Source organism: Limanda limanda, chromosome 4 (assembly GCF_963576545.1).
Source record: "Limanda limanda chromosome 4, fLimLim1.1, whole genome shotgun sequence".
NCBI lineage: Eukaryota > Metazoa > Chordata > Actinopteri > Pleuronectiformes > Pleuronectidae > Limanda > Limanda limanda.
Window position 1 is genome coordinate 24809040 of NC_083639.1, and position 11482 is coordinate 24820521.

Genomic DNA, 11482 nt, shown 5'->3' on the forward strand with positions numbered 1-11482 from the left:
ATCGCTGCTGTATCAGCCTGTTAGACTACGAGGCTGAGCTCACACAGAACACAGAGTCACGAAGCACCAGAGAGGATGGGCTGGGATGTGTGGCTGTTTAACTACAGACCGGTGATTGTAGCCGGAGTGATGCAGAGAAACAGCTGTTAGCAGAGGAGCTAGTTCAGAGAGCGTGAGCAGCATAGATAGATACAGATAGATATGATGCTAGCTAACGTTAGCCTGTTAGCGGTTCCTCTAGGGACTGACCTGCTCTGTGCAGCCGGACTTCGGGCTGCATCACGGCATCGAGCAGCCTCCTCTGGAGGCAGATCTCCAGCTCTGTCCGCTCCACTCGCTCCTCGTACCCAGCCACGGTTTCCTCAAGTCCCGCAAGGATCTGCTCTTCCGCCGCCATTAGCCGCTCGGTGAGCATCGCTCTCAGCTCCGGGACTCGAGCCTTTCCTCCTCCTTCCTCCACCTGCAGCAGGAAGTCTTCAGCGGCAGCGCGGATCCGCTCATGTACCGACTCCCGCAGCAGCTGCATGGCGGACATGTTGCTCCTTCCTCCTCACGCTGAGTCTCTGAGGGGACAAAGAGACAAAGACAGGAAACAGAGACTCCGATAGTTGTGAAACAAAGCTTATTTCCTGTTGCCAGTAGGTGGCGCCATCAGTATTATTACAAACAGACTAATAGATCTGTTCAAGTAGGGAGTGTTCATGTTATTAGACTTCACGCCGATACATAATAAAATCACTGCTGATTTCCACAGAGCACAGCTGCCTCTCTCCCCTCACGGTCGTATCTGGTGGAAATGGGGTTTGTCTCGTGAAAACGTGACGGGCTCCTGACAGCATCTCACTGCTGAATTGTGACCTAGATATCAAACAGGCTGCTGCTGTCACTCTGAAGCTGACACTGTCCAAGTTATACACATTGACTTGTTTTCTCAGGTTTTTGATGCAACAAACACAACAAGAGAACGTAGAGACCTCATTCAAGGCTTTGTGAAGGAGAATGCATTCAAGGTAACACTGGAAGTGTTTTTATTATATTCTGGTGTTATTTTGTCTTTGGAAATTGGACTTACTTGAAATTCACATTCAAACATTCACAGTTTATGTAGCGTTGAATGTGAAATGATGAATGTGAGACTTTTTAATGTTAACAAGAAAACTCCACAGGGCCCCTTCAATGACTAATTTAAAAACGATATCGTGTTGATTTCATGTTAGTTGTACGTTGACCTCTGACCTCTCTCCAACAGGTGTTCTTCGTGGAGTCGGTGTGTGACGACCCTGAGGTGAAAGCTGCTAATATTCTGGTACATCACTCAAACCATTAATCTATAAATATTCCCGGTGTCTGCTTAATTATGTAAGAACCATGCTGCTTGCTCACATGGTCTGACTGTGTTGCATACCTGCCACAGGAAGTGAAGGTGTCCAGCCCCGACTACCCTGAGAGACACAGAGAGAGAGTAATGGACGACTTCCTCAAACGCATCGAGTGCTACAAGGTCACTTATCAACCGTTAGATCCTGACAACTACGACAAGTAAGAGCTGATCACATCTGCTTTTCTCTATCTCAATAGGTCATTACATTTAATATCTGGATTATGCTCCTGTGGACCTAAAAGGTTTTATAGCAGTTTGCAACAAATAAACACTAGATGGCGTCAGTAAACAGATTTTAAGTTCAGCCCCCATGATCCTTCACCACCTGCAGGGACCTGTCGTTTGTCAAGGTGATAAACGTGGGCCGGCGTTTCCTGGTGAACCGGGTGCAGGACTACATCCAGAGCAAGATCGTGTATTACCTCATGAACATCCACGTGCACTCTCACTCCATCTACCTGTGCCGCCACGGAGAGAGCAACCACAGCGTGGAGGGCCGCATCGGGGGGGGACTCCGAGCTTTCTCCTCGAGGGAAACAGGTACGATGACACAGAAAGAACCAAGACTCATTAGTTCACTGGGATAAGATTTACTTTAATTCTCTCCATTGCCACTGAGCATTAATCTAATGAAACAGACAGGAACCCTTAGAAAATAATTGATGATATCTAGACCAGAGGTCTTCAACAGGGGGTCCGCGACCCCTAGGGGGTCCGCGGAGGCTCTGCAGGGGAGTCGGGAAATCTTTGGTTGATTAAACAATTTTTAAATGTTTTCATAATTTTTTATTTATTTTCGAACCAATTTTTTTCCACAAATTTAAATGTCTTTAAATACACATTTACATGCATCCAACATATTATGAGGCTGATTTGACCCTCTGCCTGACAACCTCCATCCATCGAAGATTAGATAAGTTGTGTGCTACCCATCAGGGTCCGACATCTCACTAACGACATCTCACAGATAGCTTGAGGATTCACTGTCTCTTCTACATTCATGTTTAAAATAAAAACCTGAATCTGTGAATTACTTTAATAACTCAGTGTTGAATGCACGATGTTTGTTTATAAATGGCAGTGGCATGGCCACCCTGTACCTTGCACATGTTAAATTAAAAACATGAATATATGAACCTGTGTAATATTTGAATAGCTTAGTATTGAATGCACAATAACAGGGTAGCTGTGTTTTTACATGGCACTAGGACCAATTTAATATAAAACACAATTTTATATTATATATATAGTAGGGGGTCCCTGCTCCATCTCTCCACCAGTTTGGGGGTCCTTGGCCTGAAAAACGTTGAAGACCCCTGATCTTGACGATGATTGTTGATTTGTGTTTCTCTCGTTTCCCAGTTCGCCCTGCGAGACTTCATCGAGGAGCACCAACTGTGGGATTTGAAGGTTTGGACGAGTCAACTGAGAAGAACCATCCAGACGGCGGAGGAGCTCGGGGTTCCTTATGAACAGTGGAAGATTCTCAACGAGATCGACGCTGTCAGTACCGATCTATGAGAGGAATCTCTCTCATAAAGCATCTTTATGTATTAAAATATTCTGCTACTGTCTTTAAACAATCCCTATGTATAATATGTGGAATAGAAGTACTTCTTTCTTTGTATTATGTGCAGTGAAAGTGCTTCTGCTTACTTTACGTTGGTCTTTGATATTAGAATGAATATTCTTTTCTTTTTTTGAATATCCCTCCTCAGGGTGTGTGTGATGAGATGAGCTATGAGATGATCGAGAACACTTTCCCAGAGGAGTTTGCTTTGAGAGACCAGGACAAGGATCACTATGGTTACCAAGGAGGAGAGGTAACCTGGCCCACTCCTTCCATCCCCTCGTGTTTCACAGATGTTAATCAGGTTGATGTTTTGTTAAAATCGTCTTCTCTGGCTCTGTAGTCCTACCAGGATCTGGTTCAGCGACTGGAGACGGTCGTCATGGAGCTGGAGAGACAGGGCAACGTGCTGGTCGTCTGCCACCAGGCCGTGATGCGATGTTTGTTGGCGTACTTCCTGGATAAAAGTGCAGGTAGAAGAATGATCACACACACAGGACACACGGACACACAGATACTAACTTTGTGCTTTTTTTTATCATCCTACAGAAGATCTGCCGTACATGAAGTGTCCGCTCCACACTGTGCTCAAACTCACACCTGTGGCGTATGGTAGGTCCTTCCCCCCCCAGGACACACAACTTCACTCTATGACCCTTTCTTCTATTGAAATATTCTGTTTCCTCTCTTGCAGGTTTGCAAAGTGGAACTGTTTTATCTGAACGTGGAGGCAGTGAACACACATCGAGACCGGCCCCTTGTAAGTTCCTCTCATTCAAACTGAATAATCACATTTTTTACATGAATGTGATTTCACCATTGTTGAATTAAAGCCACAGAGTCTAACAGGCTCCTGTTTGTTGTATCCACTAGTTTAATGCTGGTTTGTGAGGCCTTGCTTCTTTAACTCCCTCTTTTTAATCCCTGTCCCTTGAATCTTGAACCTGCCTGCAGCTCAGCTAATGAAATGAAATGTTTTATATGTTATGGACTGAAGCCCTGGCTGATCGTGCTGCCCTGCTTGGCTGAAATAATCATTATTACCATCGCTCTGGTTATGGATGAAAGAAAAGCTGTATTTGAGCTTCTTTGAATTATTTTAAAGGTTTACACCCTTAAATGAAGAGAAGGTGTGTGCTTGACTTATTCTATCCTTAAAAGGAGACATATTCAGCGTCATAATTTGAATTTGTGTTTTGATTTGAAAAGGTTTACTTGCTCTAATCTTCAAAAAACACATCACTTTCTTCAGACTGTCCTTTGCTGCAGCTCCTCTGCAGCTTCTGGAGCTTCAGGTGCTTGAGGAGCTACAGGAGCTATGTTGTCTCAGGAGGAGAGGAGCTGCCTTCACTGAGGACTTTGGGCTTTTTAACTGCAGGTTTTTTACATGCACAAACTAGAATGGCACTCATTAACTGGAGAGGTGGTGGACTAGTGGCAGAAACTTGGACTATGGGCAGAAAAGGTCTCTGGTTCGTCTCTGGTTCGACTCCACGGAGAAACAAAAATCCAAGTGGATTCTCCCTGTCTAGTGCCCCTGAGCAAGGCACCTTACTTCCCCAACAACTGCTCTGTGTGTCCTGCACCAGATGGGTTAAAAGCAGAGGTTAAATTTCCCTCCTTGCATGTCTGTGCATGTGTGTGGGATAATAAGATGTTTCTTAATCTTAACAATCCCCTTAAATTCTCCAATTCAATTCAAAGTCTCCTTTGAATTGGCTTCTGTTGTTGAACCTGTTAACACGAGTCAATGTGGAGAGAATGGTTACTCTGCTCGGCTGTGATCAGGAGTCCCCAGATCTTTTGTTTTGTCCTTTAACACCTTGCAGCATCTCATCTCTTACCAGGATGAAACCCTGAGGGACTCTGCTCTCGTACCTCGGCGGAATAGTTACACTCCCTTGTCCAGTCACGACCAGGTCAAGCGTCCCAGGCAAGTGCAGGCAACCCGCCCTGGCTACCGCTTGCCCCCACGCCATCAGTTCTGATGCCAGAGGGACGACAAAGCCAAGTTAGTGAAAGAGTTACAGCCCCCCCCCCTTCAAATATGTCTCCATCTCCGTGTTGACATGGGACTTGTCTCTGTGTGTCTGTCACGTGTCGGGTCTCGAAGGAAAGTTCTCTTTCTTGAATGTTTCTTGGCCGTCTGATGTTTGTCTTGCTTGACCTTTGCTACACCACTGGTCTGTTTCCAGCGTGAATATGCAGAACAGCATGTCTCTTGGTGAGAAACACTCCTGATGAGTGGAGCCTCTGCTGAAATAAAATTTAAATTAAACTTTATGTGGAGATGAGGTGGTTTAAGAGTAGTAATCACTTCATGAGCCTCTTCTATAAGACAATCATTTATATCAGCATCAATTTTTTTTATCTTAAATTTTAGATTTAGACTATTTTCTAAAGCGACAGTTATTTTTTTTACTGAAATCCATTTGAGAACATTTAACTGCAATTGGAAATTAATATAAAATGTAAATTATAGATTTTAAACCCATAAAAATAGTTTTTTTATTTACAAATGCATATTCATAAGTATATTTGTTTTGTATGTGTTGGCCTTGCCTTGTGGGTACAGTGCTTTGGCCCATCTCCACATCTCTCTCTCTCTCTCCTTCTGAACCCGTCTTTCAGCCCCGAATAGGAAGAAGATGTCTGTGAGTATTTCTCTCTCTCTCTCTCTCTCTCTCTCTCTCTCTCTCTCTCTCTCTCTCTCTCTCTCTCTCTCTCTCTCTCTCTCTCTCTCTCTCTCTCTCTCTCTCTCTCTCTCTCTCTCTCTCTCTCTCTCTCTCTCTCTCTCTCTCTCTCTCTCTCTCTCTCTCTCTCTCTCTCTCTTTCTGAACCCGTCTTTCAGCCCCGAATAGGAAGCAGATTTTTGGGATTATTTTTTTTGTGTTAAAAAAACGTGTAGCCAACGTTTCATTTTCTTTTCCATAATTCATCCCATTGTTCAAGTCATGTTATCTGAATGTACGTTATCACAGTGTTTCATGTTTTTTTATGGTTTTCCAGCACTTTGGTTTCTTCAACCTTCCATCACCTTTGCACTCAGAAAGCTGCTGTCGATATGTTTCTTCTCAGCGACGTTATCAATAACGACTATCGCACCCTGATTCTTTAGAAGCTTAATAAATGGCTGCAACAGTAAAAAACAGCTTCTTTAAAAGCATTTGATTATCACATTTGTCAGACACCTAGATATGTTTTAAAGAGGTAAAATGATAGACAAGTAGCTATACTTTGCTGTGCACATATATAATGTATTAATCATTATAAGATGGTTATTTAAAAGTGTCTCAGTATTGATTAAAGTGAAGCAATCACACGTAGGTTCAGAAAAGTGATTAACTATTAATAACTTCTTAGACAATGTTCTAATGAACAGTCTCCAGTGCTGCAGCCGTTTAACAGCACTCCACATAAAATACCCAATTTTCCAAATATGAACTTAAGGCTCCTTGGACGCTATTAGTTTCCTCTAATAGTATTTTCTGCAGTGAGGCATTAATCTGTGAGTGTCAGTGACGTATCCTCTCTCTTCAAGGAGTCCCTGTGTGAAGGAATCGACTTTGACAGCTCCGAGGAAACTAGTGGCTGTGTCCGCCTCTGAGTGAAGATGAAAAGTCTTGTTCTTCACGGCACAAATTAAAGTGTGGATTCGATCATGACTGAAGATGGATAGAGGTATTTTTGAACTACAGTTTTTGGAAATCGTGGTCAGAGGAGGAGGAAGTCAAAGAAGAGTTTGTGTTTTAAAACCAGGCAACTTGGACACAGGGTCATTTTTTGTTTCTGTATATCTTCAGTTTCTGTCTTTGTCTTTATTCTGCATGCTGAGGCTTTGACCTGGAGGCCTTATCATTAGTATCATAAACTCTTCTGCATGTGCACTACAATAAATATATATTAACAAAACACAACACAGTGTTTTACACAACTGCCAACTAATCCTTATTGTACTGTAAATAATACAAAGCCTTACTGATCATAGACATTACTGGTCAGACATTTGCACTTGTGATTGTTATCTGAAGCCATCGTGTGTTGTCTCATCTTATAGATTTGAGAGATTGTAATGAACAGGGTTCTGAAGGAAGATTCAAATGCTGTATAAAGATTTATCCCTCTTGTTATAGAAGCATTGTTAGAAAATACTTCACATTACTTGACATATTGTCCCGGCTGTAGGTAACAGATTGAACTTTCTGTCTCGAGCTGCTGTTCACAATGTTTTTAATGTGTCTCAATCAGCTCTTAATGATACATATTCATTATGTGTTCTTTGAAGGGATTTGTAGGTATTATTGCTTTTTTGTTGAGATACTTTTGTTCATGTTATCAAACAAAGAATTTACTGTATTTGCTTCTTGCAAACGTTTATTTGCTTCTTAACTTTTCCTCAACATCAGCCTTTTTATTAACTAATGCAGTTTCATTTGATGACTGTGTAATGTTTGATTATTGATAAGTTATTGCCGTGCTCCAATCAGCCTCCTTGTGCCTTTTTAGCAGACGATAAAAGTGAGTTTCAATGACTCTTGTTTTTTCTCAAAGAAATATCAGAGACAAATGAATCTGTGCATTCAACTGTTATTGATCATTTTGGACTTTCATTGTATTGTCCCTTGTTATATGACAAACGTTAATAGTATTATCCATTTATTCATTCAGTTGCTTATTTCTCCTATTAAGATTCATTATCAAATGGATTTTTAGATCCCCCCCCCCCCAATTAATACACAAGATAAGGGGGAAGGGCAATTAGCACTATGGGGCTGTGGAGTCAGACAGCTCATTGGCTTTCCGTTGACTTGGAGAACATATTAAAAGAAGTATTTATGGTTTTTTTAATTATCCGAGAAACAGAAAAATATTGAAATAAGTACGACAATAAAACCTGATGTGACCACTGATACATAATCCTCAGTTAAACAGACACCACCACTGCTCAGTTCCTTTTCATACATGTCTTGAAAAAAATATATTTCATCATTATTATCATTCTCCTAGAGTTGCAACTACAAATTAACCGATCTATCATGACCAGAAAACAAAAAAGTCTCAAGGGGCATTATGAAAAACACAACAGGAAGGCCGCCATTTTGCATTATCTGGCCATTTTGGCCACATAATGATCAACTTCAAATTGAGATGAAAACAAAAACAATTAAAAATTAGAATTAAAATTTCTAGTTCTGCAAAGCAGCACTGAACGGGCCCGAGCACATGCATTTTGAAGCGTGACATGCATTTTGCGCATTGTGGCAAAGATAAACGCTTCACTTCCTCCGTAAGTCACATGACGTCGATCCTTGTCTGCTAATTGCTCATTAGATTAAATATGTTTGTTTTGAATCACTGCCATATGATCTATGTTGTTTTATATAGATCTGTGATCTACTGAGTCCAGTATCACACAGATTGACCGACGGAACCAAAACATCTCAGCACAAACATAAAAATAATTATCTTCAAATTTTATAGGTTGGGGATATCACAGCTGTCTCTGAGTTTAACAATCCTGCTGTTTGACATTTACCGTCATTCATGCGTGAGTGTAATGCTGCGTTCCAGACGACTCGCATGTCAGATACTCTGACCTGAAATTGCCGAGTTCCGACTTCACGTTAAACGTAAACAAACACGTCTGACTGTGAGAAGCTGATTAATTTGTCTCGTGAGGAGACAATTCAACTGTAGCCAGTGCAGCCTCCGTTCATACAGAAACAAAGAGGAGGAGGGCGACGACTCCATTATCTTTTTATTAGACTTTTATTCTTGGAAACACATTGAATACATAAAGGAGAACACGAACTGTCATTCAGGGTTCATACACATTTTGACCAATGGATTTCCATGACTTTTCCATGACTTTTCCATAACTTTAAACCAAATTTCCATGACCGAACATTTCGTGAAATCTCGGTGTATACGCGAAAAAGTGACAAAATGTAGTATTCAAACTAACAATGAGAATTCCAAGGCATACGGTACACCTTAAATGACACAAACCCAAGTATGCCTGCTTATATTTTGAGCATATTTCTTTAAAAATATATGAATTATTTAAAACTCAGCGTAAATGAACTAGGGATGGGGGATTCGATTAAATTGTCTTAATCGATCGTCGGAAGAATTAACGATCGATTAATCATTCATATTTTTATATTAAAATTCACTATTTATAGCCTATATTAAAATCCGTTCAATGTTACACTTGAAAATATGCGCTGCTGTAATCTTGAGCCCCGATGAGAGAGCAGCTAGCCGCTGAGAGCTAGCTCGATCTGACGGCTCTCGACCTCTCAGTCCGGTCGTTGTAACGCCCTCACTCCCGGAACCCCTCACCCAGACCCGGGTCTGTCCGGGTTACCCTCCGAATCTTAAATCTTTCACCACAATCAGATCAACTAAACGCTTTCTCTCTTGTATGAATCCTCATATGTCTATTTAGACTGCCCCTATGGATAAATATTTTACCACACTCAGAGCAACTAAACGGTTTCTCTCCCGTATGAATCCTCATATGTGTATTTAGACTCCACCTTCGGTTAAATCTTTCACCACACTGAGAGCAACTAAACGGTTTCTCTCCCGTATGAATCCTCATATGTGTATTTAGATTGCTCTTTTCGCCAAATCTGTTACCACACTCAGAGCAACTAAACGGTTTCTCTCCCGTATGAATCCTCATATGTGTATTTAGACTGCCCCTTTCGCTAAATCTTTTACCACACTGAGAGCAACTAAACGGTTTCTCTCCCGTATGAATCCTCATATGTATATTTAGACTGCACCTTCGGTTAAATCTTTCACCACACTCAGAGCAACTAAACGGTTTCTCTCCTGTATGAATCCTCATATGTATATTTAGATTGCCCCTTTGGTTAAATCTTTTACCACACTCAGAGCAACTAAACGATTTTTTTTCAGTCTTACATCCCACATCACTTAGAAGCTGTTTGTTGTTTCTTGTATTTAAACCTGTCTGAGGTTCCCTGGTCTCCAGCCAATCATCCTCACTCTCTTCAGTCTCAGAGGAGTCTTCAGTCTTGTCCTCAGGACCTTGTTGTAAACGTCCATCAGGACCTGAGTTCCTGGCTGGTTCTGGTCCTCCACAGTCCGCTCTGTTCTCTTTTGTCTCACTCGGATGAAGCTTTGACGATTTAAGTTTCTCTTCATGTTCTTCACTCTTCACATCGACAGGAGTCAATGTGAACTTGATATCAACCTCCTCCAGTCCTTGAAGCTGCTGTCCATCCTGATTGGTCCACGGTTCCTCCTGTTCCTCTTTAATGTGGGGGGGCTCTGGGTCCTCTTGGTCCACAAGGGGGCTCCACTGCTGCTCCTCAGGGGGAAACTCTTCTTTAATCACTATCAGTTGCTGGACGTCTGCAGGACACACTGAAACACAAAAAAAAATGTTTATAATTTCAGAGTTTCCTGAAGTGTTTTGAAAAACTTGTGTTGTGTCGTTTAATGTCGACTGTTGGGATTTTTGAACGATCACATTCAGGAAGTAGAGATGTTGAGGTTGTTTACAGTTGTTGTTACGACGCAGCTCGTAAAGGAAGCAGCATAATACAAAAGGTTTCTGGTAAAAAAAAGTTTTTCATTCACAGCAGCAGGTTTTCTGCACAGACTCGTTCACAACAGCATCAAATCCTCCTCATTATTCAGGTGAGAGGTGGAGCAGCCGGGTGCAGCAGACAGTGACAGGAAGTGGAGTATTAACTCCGCTGCCCCAGCTAATGCTAGCTTACGTTAGCCTGTGAGCGGTTCCTTCCAACTTTGTCTCAAGAACTGTTTACATTCCACTCCCTAGCATCACACTTCAAGGGTTACAGTGCAATCCTTCTGGCCTTCCTTGCTGCAAAGTCATCAATCAAAACATCGTTTTCAACAGTTTGAATTTAGAAAAACTCCTCTCGGCTGAAGCTACTGTTACTGGTAGTGTTGCTCTGATCCACAGAGCAATACACAAATTGGGATATATTTCTGTGAGCTGCTTTGCATGTATGAAAGAGTTGTCATGTTCTTTGATGGCCAGTAAGGTCTAACTCCTTGGCCAGCTTATTTGGTTATTAAGTATTTTGGTGTATTTGGACAGCCTGACATACTTTTTTCATTCCAAAATAGCTGTTGATTAGTTGAATCCGGTCTGATTAAACTCTCTAGCTCGCTACACCAATACTAACATTGTTATTATAACTCAAATTTCAACTTCATGACACCAGTGTTAATTTTGGTATCTATTTTAGATTTAATATCGTCTTTAGACGAAAATGCATATTAGTTTTAGTCACATTCAGTCATTTTTATCCTTCTTAGTTTAAGTCTAGTTTTCGTTGATGGAAACTCAGAACATTTCAGTCTAGTTTTAGTCGACGAAAACTCATTAATTTTTGTCTAGTTTAAGTCACATTTAATAGTCCATCTTATAGCCACATTTAACCCCTTTCCTTCCCTTCTCAGGCCCAGGGACCCCCTGTGTTGTGTCTACAACTGCATAATAGTCTAGCTTGCAGTACTTA

General features: G+C 41.5%; 1 pseudogene; it reads left to right on the forward strand.

Annotated features, from left to right (window-relative positions):
* Positions 1–1450: 1450 nt before the first annotated feature.
* LOC133000115 (6-phosphofructo-2-kinase/fructose-2,6-bisphosphatase 2-like) lies at positions 1451–6558 on the forward strand (annotated as a pseudogene).
* Positions 6559–11482: the final 4924 nt, after the last annotated feature.